This window comes from Budorcas taxicolor, chromosome 11 (genome assembly GCF_023091745.1).
Source record: "Budorcas taxicolor isolate Tak-1 chromosome 11, Takin1.1, whole genome shotgun sequence".
Lineage (NCBI taxonomy): Eukaryota > Metazoa > Chordata > Mammalia > Artiodactyla > Bovidae > Budorcas > Budorcas taxicolor.
This window is the reverse complement of record NC_068920.1, coordinates 39932128-39945908: the sequence shown is the minus strand read 5'-3', so window position 1 is coordinate 39945908 and position 13781 is coordinate 39932128. Positions and strand designations below refer to the sequence as shown.

The 13781-nt window shown below is 43.4% G+C and overlaps 1 protein-coding gene and 1 long non-coding RNA gene across 2 annotated transcripts in view; both read right to left on the bottom strand.

Annotated features, from left to right (window-relative positions):
* RCAN2 (regulator of calcineurin 2) overlaps nt 1-566 on the bottom strand; it is a 274691-nt gene extending 274125 nt beyond the window's left edge. Inside the window, exon 1 of the mRNA XM_052648849.1 lies at nt 467-566. The gene's annotated coding sequence lies outside the window, so the exon portion shown is untranslated. The remainder of the gene's footprint in view (nt 1-466) is intronic.
* A 5846-nt stretch (nt 567-6412) lies between these two features.
* Nucleotides 6413-12833, bottom strand: LOC128055096 (uncharacterized). The gene is made up of 3 exons (XR_008200093.1): nt 12751-12833; nt 11978-12128; nt 6413-6547 (listed from the first exon to the last, which is right to left on the bottom strand). It is a non-coding gene; the product is annotated as an uncharacterized LOC128055096 (long non-coding RNA).
* Nucleotides 12834-13781: the final 948 nt, after the last annotated feature.

The following is a 13781-nucleotide window of genomic DNA, read 5'->3' as shown; positions in this document are numbered from 1 at the left end:
CAGCTCTCTCCTTTAAGTGCTGGGAAAAGAGGCTCCGATTTCCCGTTCGCTCTCTTCGATCTGACCACCTCCCCTCATCCCTTCTCCAAATCTCGGTCCCGGAGACCACAGGCGTCACTCTCGCTCCGCCAATTCATGCACCTGCTGCTGCTACTAGAAAGGCGAACCCTTGGGCCACGAAGAACGAGGAAGGGGCTCCTAGAGACCCGCGCCCTCTAGAGGGGGTCAAGGGACCTCGGTCCCCACGGCCGCCACCAGGGCCGAGCACTGGATCCGCAGACCACCCCCCACTCCACCGCCGCGGCCACCGCACCCGGCCCAGCCCCCGACCCCGATCGCGCTCGGCCGGCTCCCGACCCCGCGGTCCCCCTACCCCGGCCCGGCCCTGGTGCTGCGCGCAGCCCCGGGCAGGACAGGACAGGACAGGGTGCCTGGGCGAGCGGGCTGGCGCCGTTACATAACCGACCTGCTGGGCGTCCGCGATGCGCCGGCGGAGGCGGAGGCGATGGCTGGGCGGTCGGTCGGTCGGCGGGGCCGGCGACTGCGGGCGCGGCGCGGCTGCTCACCTGGCGGCCGGGCCGAGCGCGCGCGGGGACCGGCGCGGTGCCCGCGGGCCTGGGCGTGGGGCCGTGCGCGGCGCGCCCCGCCTCCCGGGCTCCGGCTCCGGCTCCGGCTCCGCGGGTCGGCGGGTCTCTGCCTCCCGCCCTCTGCTCGCCGCAACCTCCGCCGCCGTCACCCGGGACAAAGCGGCTCCGGGGAGGGGCCGAGCGGGCGGCTCTCGCAGGAGCCAGCGGAGATGGGCGCGCCCCCAGCTCCGACTCATCGGGCCAACCTCCAATCAGACCCCGGGAAACCGAGAGCCCCTGTCTGGCCTCTGCTCCTCTCCTCCCGCCTGGCCCCGCGCCCTTCCCGGTCCCCTCTTCCCGCTCCCCTTCCCGGGCTCCCCCGCTGCCCTTCGCCTGGGTGCCCGGGAGGGGGGCGAAGGAGGAAGACTCTCTGGGGACCCAGCGCAGGACCCTGTCCTCAGGAGTCCCAGCGAGGAGAGGCTCCTCGGGGTCACGGCCGGGCTGGGGGCCTCTTGGGGGTCGGAGTGGGCAGGGGGCTGATGCTGAAGGTTGGGGTAAAGAAACTAACAGAGAAGCAGTGCTGAGGAATAGTGGAGCTGATGGAGCACCCCCCTACTCCGGCTAACTGAGGAAAAGTCGAGAAGCCCCTAGAAGGTCCTGGAGCGCCGCGTTGGGTGGGCGCCGGCGCCCTCAGGCTGGCTTCCCGGCCGGGTCCCGCCCTCGGAGCTGAAGGTGCCCTGCGCGGGCCGCGGCTTTGTCAGGTTTCCCAGCCACCAGACCTGGGAACAGAGGGCTTCCAAGACTCCTATTTTGTGAGAGCCTGTGATTCAGGAGTGGGAGGCTGGTATCCCAGTGAAACAGAATCTTAGGTAAATCTGTTGCTCAACAAACTTAACCCCGTAGAAGTCTCTGCTTGACAAAATAAAGCAGTTCAGAGCTGTGGCTTACCAGTGCTACCCATAAGGATAGAGTTGAGTCTCATGGCAAGAGAATGACAAAAATGTAAAAGATGATAATAAGGAAGACGGGAAAAACTGAAGGAAGAAGGGCGGCGGGAGAAGGAGGTGGGGGTGTGCGGACAGACGACCTGAAGGAGGGAAAGAATAAAGATGCAAATCAGCCTTGTATTCTGTCATCTTTCTAAATGCTACATAAATAGGCCTTTTCCCCCTGTGCTATTAATGCTCCTTCTTTCCTGGTAACAATATTAAAATTGCATTGAAGCAGTTTGTAAGTTTCACAATTATTCTTTGCTTGCCCAGACACCCCACTATTTTTTCCATGGTTCACACAGAATTGCATGCTCTTAACAACAACAATAAAAAAAAGTAGACCTTGGCTCTTCTCTCTGATTAATCTGCATTAAATATAAATAAAGACCGAATTTCAGAGTCGAGAATGACCTCAGGCTCCTACTCCTCCAAACTTTTACTAGATGCATAAATCCATATATAATCACCGATTAGATAAATGACTTTTTTGGATAGAATTTTCTGGAAAAGCATCCTTATACTAAGCCCTAAATTGCTTTTGTGGGATATTTCGCTCAGCAGTTCTAGTTCACTTTTTGAAGCTATGAAGACAGAGTACTCTGTGAAGACAGAGTTTGTTTTCCAACTGACTTGTTTTCAGAATATGTGAAGATAGCCATCATCACTCACTCTAAGTTCCCATTTCCAAGTAAAATATCCTCAATCCTTTGAACTAAATTTCACAGGAACTAGATCCTAGGATCTTCACCAATCTTAAGACCTTCACCTTAATAGGATCTATTAAGTACATATATGTTTACAAATAAAGTTTTCTCGTTATAGAAGTAATATATTTATTGAAGAAATTTTGCAAAGGTGGAAAAACACAAGATTTAATGTGAGAATTCAGTGAAGTAATACATGTAAAGTGTTTAGCACAATGCCTGGCACACAGTAGCACTCAATATATGTTAGCAGCCACAAAAATGAACACAGTCGTTTTCTTACTACTTAGACACAGATTTCTTATTTTTTAAACAGACTTTTTTTTTTAAGGTTCATGGCAAAATTGAGTGGAAGGTACAGAGATTTCTCATATAGCCCCTGCCTTCACACACCTGTAGCCTCTCTCATTATCAGCATCCCCCATGAGAGTGGTACATTTGTGACAAAAATGAACGGACACGGACACATCATTAGCCAAAGTCCATAGTTTACACTAGAGGTCACTTTTAGGTGTTGTACATTCTTTGAGTTTAACAAATATATAATGGCACATTTACCGTTACTGTCTCTTACATGACAGTTTCACTCCCCTAAAAATCCTCTGTGCTCTTCCTATTCATCCTTGCTTCCCCTCCAACCCTTGGCAATCACTGACATTTTAACTGTCTGTAGTTTTGCCTTTTCCAGAATGTCATATAGCAGGAATCATACAGCATACCGTATATAATTTTCAGATTGGCTTCTTTCGTTTAGCAGTATGCAATTACATTTCCTCCATGTGTTCTGTGGGAACATAAGTTTCAGCTCACTTGGGTAAATATTGAGGAGCATGATTGCTGGATCATACTGTACGAATATGTTTTGTAAGAAACCGCCAGAAACTGCCTTCCAAGTGGCTACACCACTTTGCATCTTAGCCAGCAATGAATGAGATTTCCTGTTGTTCCACACACTTACCAGCCTTTGATTTTGTAAGCATTTTAGAAATTTGCCTTTCTAAAAGGCGTGTAGTGGTATCTCATTATTGCTTTAACCTAGCTTCTTAATGATATATGATATTGAATATCTTTTTTCATTTGCTTGTTTGCCATCCACAGATCTTCTTTGGTAAGATGTCCAGATTTTTTGCCCATTCCCTAACTGTTTGTTTGTTTTCTTATAGTTTCTTTTTGTTTTAAGAGTTCTTTTATATTTATATTAACAATCCTATATCAAATATGTATTTTGCTTGCACTGTTGGTGGGAATGTAAATTGATGCAGCCACTATGGAAGATGGTATGGGGATTCCTTAAAAAACTAGGAATAAAACCACCATATGACTCAGCAATCCCACTCCTAGGCATATACCCTGAGGAAACAAAAATTGAAAAAGACACATGTATCTCACTGTTCACTGCAGCACTATTTACAATAGCTAGAACACAGAAGGAATCTAGATGTCCATTGACAGATAAAGAAGTTGTGGTACATATACACAATGGAATATTACTCAGCCATAAAAAGGAACACATTTGAGTCAATTCTAATGAGGTGGATGAACCTAGAGCCTATTATACAGAGTGAGGTAAGTCAGAAAGAGAAAAACAAATATCGTATTCTAACACATATACACGGAATCTAGAAAAATGGTACCAAAGAATTTATTTACAGGGCCGCAATGGAGAAACAGATATAGAAAATAAACTTATTCTCTAAGGACATGGGGAGAGGGAAAGAGCGGGTGAGATGTATGGAGAAAGTAACATGGAAACTTACATTACCATATGTAAAATAGATAGTCAATTGGAATTTATAGTATGTCTCAGGAAACTCAAACAGGGGCTCTGTATCAACCTAGAGGGGTGGGATGGGGAGGGAGATGGGAGGGAGGTTCAAAAGGAAAGAGATATATGTATACTTATGGCTGATTCATGTTAAGGTTTGATAGAAAGCAACAAAATTCTGTAAAGCAATTATCCTTCATTAAAAAATAAATAAATTTTTAAAAAGTAAAAAAACAAACAAAAAAGTATTCTGTAAATAATTTCTCCAGCTCTGTGATGTGTTTTTGCATCTGCTTGGCAGTGTCTTTTGGTGAGCAAAAATTTTTTAATTTAATGAAGTCCAGTACAGATTTATTTCATGGATTGTGCCTCTGGTGTTTGATCTAAAGAGTTTTCATCAGGGAATTCCCTGATGGTCCAGTGGTTAAGACTTCACTGCCACGGACCCAGGTTCAAAGCCTGGTTGAGGAACTAAGATCTCACAAGCCTCATGGTATGGCCAATTAATAAATAAAAAATATTAAAAAAAATTTAAGTCTTCATCATAGCAGAAGTCATTGAGGTCTTCTATTATCTAAGAATTTTATAGCTTTGCATTTTACATTTAGGTCTATAATCCATTTTGTGTTAATTTTTGTGAAGGGTATAAATTCTATATCCAAATGATAATGATGATGATGATGATGATAAAGATGATTTGCATGTGGCTGTCTAGTTGATCCAGCACCATTTGTTAAAAAGACATTATTTTTTCTCCATTTTATTCCTTTTGCTCCTTGTCAAAAATCAGTTGACTATACATATTTATGTAAGTCTATTTCTGGACTTTTATTCTGCTCCTTTTATCTGTTTATCTCTTTGTTCACCAGTATCACATTGCCTTGATTACTGTAGCTCTCTAGTAAGTCTTGAAATCAGGTAGTGTCAGCTCTCTGATTTTGTTCTCCTTCAGAATTGTGTTGGCTATTCTCAATGTTCTGCTTCTTCATACAGACTTTAGAATCAGTTTGCCAATATCCACAAAATAACTTGCTGGCATTTTGATTGGGATTGCTTTGAATCTAAACAGCAAGTTGGGGAAAACTGACATCTTCCATATTTAGTCTTCTTATCCATGTATATGGACTGTCTCTCCATTTTTCTAGCTTTTTCCTTGATTTCTTCTACCAGTGCTTTATACTTTTTCTCACATAGATTATGGATTTATTTTATTAAATTTATGCCAAAGTTTTTCTCTCTCTCTCTTTTTTAACCTTTATCCATGTTTTAACTGGGTTGTTTGTGTGTGTGGGGGGTGGGGGGTGGCTGTATGGGTGTATAATTGTAAGAGTCCTGTCTATATTCTGGATATGAATCTGTTATCAGATATATGCTTTCCAAATATTTTCTCCTATTTTCTGAGTTGTCTTTTTCTTGATAGTGTCCTCACTATCAAGCACAAAAGTTTTAAATTTTGATGAGGTCTCGTTTATCTATTTTATTGTTGATGATCATACTTTCAGTGTCAACACTGAACATTTTTTATGGCTACATAGTATTCCTGATAGCTGTACTTTTTTTCTTTTCTTTTGAAATAATTCCATTTTTTTATTTTAAAAAAAATTAATTTATTTTAATTGGAGGCTAATTACTTTACAATATCATATTGTAAATTGTATTGTATTGTATCGTAAATTCAGACTTACAGAAAATTTGCAAGGAAAATACAAAAAGCTCTTATATACCCTTTGTCAGACTCTTGATATAAAAGGACCCAAGAGGAGATACTGCTTTTCATCGATTTGCCATGATTCTTTAATCTCCTTCAATCTGAAATAACAACCTTGACAGTCTTTGAGATTGTGGGCCGATCATTGTATAGAAAGTACATCCTTTGGGTTTTTTTTAAATTCTTATTTATTTGGCTGCTTTAGGTCTTAGTTGTGGCACATGAGATCTTCTGTCTTTCTTGTAGTGTGCAGGACTGAGGCAAGATATTAGATGGGTTCCTGGTTAGACATTTGCAACTGGCCTCCTGCTTGTATTTCATGGGGCATGAAGAAGTGAGCTTCTGCCTGGAACTTACAACTATTAGCATTTTCTGAGACAAGAGATAGGTGGACTCCTAGGATAGTCAGCCTCCTATTTGCCCTCCAAAATAGAAGTAGCAACAAAAACAGGGACACTTTTTGGCTTGAGTATATGAATAAATAGCCAGTCTTTGTCTCTTGTAAATACCTTAAGGTAACAGTCATGGCAATAGTCGAGGTAACAGTCATGGCAATGACAAGGAAGGGCAAAATCTTGTTTGAGTAAAGGATTAAGGGGTCTCTGCTCCTCCTCCCCACCCCGTTTTCGGACAAGGGAGACACTATGAATGCACAGAAAGGCTTCTTGTGGGTCAAAGTCAAGGGAAATGCCAGGTCACAATGAGTCTTTCTCCTCTCAGAAGCCTTCACTTGGAGATTCATCTTGGCTGAAGGGTGCCTGTACATCCACGTAGGGTAGGTCAGGTGTGGAAGAAGAATCCAGATAACTGGCCTGAAGGAAGACAAAACCCTGAAGAATTGAACTGTATAAATGACTTAAGCACCTCTTTGCTGCATTCCTCCTCACTCGGGGGATGCCCACACCCTTACTCTCTGGATGCCCATCTCTGCCTTGTTTCTGTCTCATCTAAAACCATTTCCCTGTTTGCTCTCCCTCTTGTGCTTTGTCTCTAATAATACACTTCATACCTACATTTGCAGTTTCTACCTCCATGACAAATGCATTTTTTCACTGGGGGAAAAGATCCAGGGAAAAATGGCTCTTAGCCCTCTATTCCTTGCTGGTCTGATGGCTAGGATTCCTGGTTCTCATCCAGGCTACCCAGGTTAAATTACTGGACCAGGAATTAAGATCTTGCTTCATGCCACCATTCAGTGCTGCTTCACTGAGATCAATATTTTTAATTGCAGCAGGTGGGATCTAGTTCCCTGGCCACAGCTCGAACCCAGGCCCCCTGCACTGGGAGCATGAAGTCTTAGCCGCTGCACCACTAAGGAAATTTCCCTCCTTTGGGCTTGATGCTTCCTCATGATTACACTGAGAATATAAGATGTAGACCAGACAAAAGTGGTGCTGTGTTCTTATTGTAGCCTGTGTGTACCATGTGATGTTGACTTGTCATATTCATGTTTTTCTACTTCTATCATTTCTTTGGGGTTACTCAGTTGGCATTCTACTGCAAGGAAGAATTTTTCTTCTCTTCATTTAATTATTTAATAACATACCTGTGCTCTCACAAATTCCCAGTTTATTTAATGGGTCATAAAGAAGGCTGAGCACCGAAGAATTGATGCTTTTGAACTGTGGTGTTGGAGAAGACTCTTGAGAGTCCCTTGGGCTGCAAGGAGATCCAACCAGTCCATTCTAAAGGAGATCAGCCCTGGGATTTCTTTGGAAGGAATGATGCTAAAGCTGAAGCTCCAGTACTTTGGCCACCTCATGCAGAGAGTTGACTCATTGGAAAAGACTTTGATGCTGGGAGGGATTGGGGGCAGGAGGAGAAGGGGACGAGAGAGGATGAGATGGCTGGATGGCATCACTGACTCGATGGACGTGAGTCTGAGTGAACTCTGGGAGTTGGTGATGGACAGGGAGGCCTGGCGTGCTGCGAATCATGGGGTCACAAAGAGTTGAACATGACTGAGCGACTGAACTGAACTGACTGACTGAATCTGTTACTGAGGTTTTCCAGATAGCACAGTGGTAAAGAATCCACCTTCCAATGCATGAGACGTAGTAAGAGACACAGGTTCAATCCCTGGATCACTAAGATCCCTGGTGGAGGAAATGGCAATCCACTCCAGTATTCTTGCCTGAAAAATTCCATGGACAGAGGAGCCTGGTGGGCTATAGTCCATGGGGTTGCAAGGAGTTGGACACGGCTGAAGGTCTGAGCACACAGCACACACAGCACAATGTGTTACTATTGTTATTTATTTTGATACTTATCCCCCTAGATTTGGCCAGTTAGGAGCCTCTTCAGACTGGCTTCTGTGTCCATTAGAACATCCTTATCACTGAGTGTTTTTTTACTCTCTGATACAATATCTAGGCACAACTTATTCTTTGTTACTTGTGACCCTGGAAGGATTTCTTGTTTTCCATAGACACATGCCTCTAATTTTTTTCAAAGAGAGGACTTTTGACTCTTTGCTTCTGTACTAGGAGAGGCTATGTGAAAGTGAAAGTGAAATTGGTTCAGTCATGTCGGAATCTCTGTGACCCCAGGGACTCTACAGTCCATGGGCTTCTCCAGGCAGAATACTGGAGTGGATAGCCTTTCCCTTCTCCAGGGGATCTTTCCAACTCAGGGATCGAACCCAGGTCTCTCGCATTGCAGGTGGATTCTTTACCAGCTGAGCCACAAAGGAACCCCCAGGAGAGACTACAGAGGTTTGGAAATTTGAAGATTACTCATCACCGCAAGTAAGAACAAGAACAAGAACATTAAATACGCTTTTAAGTGGTTACTAAGTACCCATGCTTATTCTCTGCTGTTTGTATTTTTATACTAGTGGGATCCTCATAATACACTGTAAGATAGGTACGATTATTATTCCCATTTTAAAGGTGAAGAAACCGAAGCACAAACAGATTGCCGAGCCTTGGTAAGTTGAGCCAGAGTGAAACCCGAGTAGCCTGGTTCAAGACCGTGTGATCTTTTGTGTGTAGGAAAATGTATCCACTTTCAGCGGCCAAAGAGGCTATGAGGCCTTCCTCCTCAGGGCTCCTGGAGTTCTTTTTCACATGTCCCTGCGTGATGCCTGTCACATGACTTTGCTTGCAAATGACCTGATGGATGGCCCCAAGCAACTTATCCTGCTACCTGACATGGAGGATGCTCTCAATAAATGTTTAATTGTTGATGAGGAATTTAGGCTAACTGAATATGACTTTCCTGAGGTCAAAGTGATGGTTGTGTGACACTGTCTAAAATCCTGTCTTCTCAGTCTCCATCAAGGGACTGTTTTTTCTCCTGCATCAAGCTGGCTCATCTGGAGCCACATTTATCACTTAAAAAGTACTTTGCACTTTTTCTCTACATCAAGCTCTTCCTTATAGATAATAGATGAGCTGGAACACTGTGCGAACATGATGCATGTTCCTTTACGTAGTCCACGTTTTACAGTGGCAAAAATAAAAAGGGACTGGATTTTAAATTAAAATAAACTGCAGCAGGATGTTTTACAGTGGCAAAAATAAAAAGGGGCTGGATTTTAAATTAAACTGTAGCAGGACAGATTCTGAGGGGACATGAAGAAGGACTTACAAGATTTGGACTTGTCTTCAGTGATCTGGGGGTGGATTTAAGGAACCAGTGCTTTGTTCTAGATCGGAGGCTATTAAAAATCAGGGACAATTTTTGGCTTGAGTATATGAATAAATCTTAACTATGAAACAGGAGGAATGAAGCCAGGCTATCTTTGGTATCATTGGTAAAGAAGCAGCCACCACTCACAGTAGCCAGGATAAGGGAATGTGATCATTTTGGAAGTCTGAACAATGTTCACATTTTTGTCTCTGTTCAGATGTGAGTGCAGAAGGTCTTGCCTTTATCTAGATTCCTTGTAGTCCTAGGGTATTTTGTGATGTTGTATATTCAGCAGGAGAAGACAGAAGCCAAGCTGAGCATGCCTGGCAGATCATAGCTATCAGTGCTGCTTCTCCTGTCTCAGTAGTGAGATATGGTACCTGTGATAGAGATTCCTTGCTTACCTTGGCAACCTCACATAGTAACTGGCCCATTAACAATCACCAATAGTAACCAATAATATCTCATACCTACGAATGTCCCCCACCTTTTCTATAAGTGGAAAATCAGCAAAAGTAATATGAGTATTTTCAAAGGGCTTCTGAAAGAAAAATGAAATAAGTGAAATGCCCCCAAGACAACTAGAGGAAAACAGAAGATGGGGCTGGATGATGGGCATTGAAAAAGAGGAATGTTGTGTGAGTACTGGAGTGGTGTGGGAAGACATCGAGAGGATGGAACTTGGGCTGGACTTCAGAAATGAATTGAATTTGGGGAGGAAAATAAGAAAGAGGTGGATCTTTCAAGTGGGGAGGACCACACTACCAATGGAGAGGTCAGCTTGGGCCCTGTTATCACCAAGGTCAGGTTTGGCTTTGTCGACGCCAAGTGGAGATGAAGGCAGAGGAAGAAAGAGACTGGCTCCAGTACTGGGGCAAGTCCAGTACTAGACTTGTGGCCTCAAGATAACACTGCAGCAGACCAAATTAACTGCCTAAGCACATCATTGTCATCAAGAATTCTCACAAAGAGAACCTGGCTTATCTTAAACAAAAATCTTAAAAACAACGAAATCTCAGACAAGACAGAGACCCCATTCTTGGAATCCTAAGATAAAGACTGGTCCTTGGAAAACAAGAGCTTGAAAGATAGTGAATTGTATCAAGCAGGCTGAAGTTCTATACAACGTTCCTCTCACTTGGTGTTTGGACTGATTCTAGAGACCAGGATGGGGCTAAATTTCAGGCACGGGTCAAGTGCCCCAGGTATGAGATGTGAAGGACTGGAAACCCTGGAGCTTAACACAGGTCTCAAGTTTGAATCTCACCTCCTGTTTTTATTAGCTGGATATCCTCAAATAAATAAATCACTTTTCTCCTCTCCATGCCAGTTTTCTCATCTGTCAAGTTGAGATCTTGATACTCATACCCTACATCACCGTGAAAATTAAACACCATAAGACTTATAAAGCATTTGACCCAATGTCTGGCCTCAGTCCATTTTAGCCATCATCGTTGTTATCATCATCTGTTTCATCGTCGGCATCATCATCATCAAAAGAAGAGGATGAGCTAAGGTGGCAGGAATCAGATGATGACCCCCAGACCAAATCCAGCCCCCACATGTTTTTGCCAGTCAAGTTGTATTGTAACACAGCCACATGCCTTAATTTATGTATTAATAGTTTCTATAACTGCTTTCTCCACAATAGCAGTTGCAGTTGCCATTGAGACCTCAAGATCCATAAAGCTGGAAATACTTGCTATCTGGCCCTTTCCAGAAGAATTTTGCTGAGTTCTGCTCTAATGCAAGAGAAGTCCAGTGGCCATGCCTATGGCGCATGCTATGAGGACTTCATGTGAACCAAGCACAGGAGTAACAAAGTACGAAGAAAAGGGTGACCAGGTAAGTTGAGGCACACATGTTTGCAAAAGAATAGTCTTTTACAACGAAGAATATGAAATAAGGACTTTCCTGGCTGTCTAGTGGTTAGGACTCTGTGCTTCCAAAACAAGGGCATGGGTTTGACCCCTGGTCAAGGAACTAAGATCCCACAGGCTGTGGAGCACTGCCAAAAGATAAAAAATAAATAAATACTTAAGAAAAAAAAGAATGTGATATGCCTTATTTCAACCATCTTAGCTCAGTGGAAATAACTCTTATCTCTCTGGAACCAGATACATAATTTAGGGGACTCAGCATGAAATGAAAATACAGGGTCCCTGGGTCAAAAAGTATTCAGAATTTAGGAAAATGACAACAGAGCACTAAGCCAAGCGTAGGGCCCTTTTGCGCAGATTGTACGGCTCTGTCTCACACACATACACACACACGCCCTACACTAACAGGAGTATTCCATAACTGAAGAGCAATCTAAAGGCTGTCATTGCAAACTGAGACTTGGGTTTTCTGTCTCTTTCCCTGCCAGAGCATTTTCCCCTATGAATGATTTCTCTACAGCCACAGTCTCCTCCTCTTTTCATTTTGATACAGCAGTAAAAGCAGTTTCCCTCCATCTCACGCTCCCTCTTCATTCTAGCGTGACACATTCGTCTTATCGTTCAGATGGCAGAGGAAAACTGCCGGTCTCTGATTTCTCTTTTTCCATTCGTTACAGCATGCCATGCCCAAAATAGTCTAGTCTGCCTTCACCGTGGCCCCACGCTCACCACGCCAGGATGAAAGCCACCGTTGTCTGTGTTGGCCCTTCCTGGGCTTCGGAGTGTCTGGAGTGTGTAAAATTGTACAGATAAAAGTCTTGGGGAGAATGACACGCATGGGAGCAGTCACAGGGCAGCTAAGTTGATCTCTGTTTCCTTCCTAGAAAAAAGAACGTAGAAGGGGCTGCGGTAGGGGGATGGTCTGTGAAACAAAAACTCATGGAGTACCTGGTTTGCCCAAAGGAGGGGAAAAAAATCACAAAAAGATAAAGATGGATGGGTTGTGTTTTGTTTTGAATGCTCTTTTGATAGTCCCCTGGGTGGAAAATGTGTCTATAAATAAGTCTTATGCGGTTCTTTGTGTGGAAAACATTTGTAGATAGATAGATAAATATGATACTAGACACCTTCCAAAGGTTATTGCATTTTTTTTTAATTCTGCAAATAAAAGCCAGAGGTCTTGGGGTATCAAGAGGATAAATGTACAGATGCCAATAGGCTGATTCCAGGTGTGAACATGCCAAGTTCCCTGGTGAGACAGGCCCCCACTACAGGGGTCTGGACAACTGAGCGCCCTCAAGATATCCGGGACTCATCGGTGCGGGTGGATTTTCTAAAGAAGGAGCACCTATTTATCAGGTTCATCCAAATTTGCCAGGCATGAGTCAGATTCCTCCAGGGTTTGACAAAGTGACAGATTACTCTGATAAATTAATTTGTGTTAAGGTGCTAATGGCTGATAACAGGCTCTCTGGTTACTCTCAGATAATATCTATACTTACATGGGGCCAGGTTCTTCGGAGTCTGGCGGCCTCCGTGCGTCCTGTCTCTCCGCCAGCCTGTCTCTCCCTGCTCCTGGCGCATGCTCTCTGCTCTCAGTCTTCTCTGCTATGCACTGGCAGTTTCCTCTGCCTGAGTGCCTTTACATGACACTCTCAAATTCTTCCATCAAAGATCAACTGAAAATAATAGCAACAAATGCTGCTTATTATCATTCTAACTATTCTCAAAGAGTTGTTCTGGGACCAGGGGCATTGGCCTCCCCCAGGAAATGGTGAGAAAGGCACCTCCTCATTCCTATCCCCAATCTACTGACTTGGAAACTTGGAGTGGGACCCAGAAACTGTGTTTTCACAACACTTTCAGGGGGTTCTGATGCCAGCCAAAGCTCAAGACCACTGTTCTTACTACCTACATATGCTTATTGAATTTTCACAACTCTCTGAGTTAGTTCTGAGACAGTCTCCATTTGACAGATGAGAAAACTGAGGCACAGGAAGTTTAAGCAATTGAACCAAGGTCAATTGGTAAACGGTTTAGAGTTGGGCTTTGAGTCCAATCCATGGGGTCACAAAGTACTGGACACAACTTAGCCACTCAACAAGAACAACAGCAGTCTGGCCCTAAAATGTGGATGCTCTATGACTCAGCTGTGTTACCTTTTGAATCAATGTTTCTGCAAAACTTTCTGTGATTGCAGTCTTCCAAATCCCACAACATCAACAGCTCTCATATCACTTTCTTCCTTTATGATGCTTATGTTTTCCTTGTCCTTATGTTCCCGGTACCTAATACCTACATTACATTAGCAAACTTTGGTATATGATGAAAGAATGAGTATTAATAATTAAATGGATTGATCAGCGAAACAATAAATGTCTTAACTCAAAAGTAACTTGACTAGAATTTTCCAGAGAAATTTTTTTTTAAGTTTTCATATAGAAAAATAACAAGATCCTATTGTACAGCACAGGGAACTATATTTAATAGTCTCTAAGAAACCATAATGGAAAAGAATATGAAAAATAATATG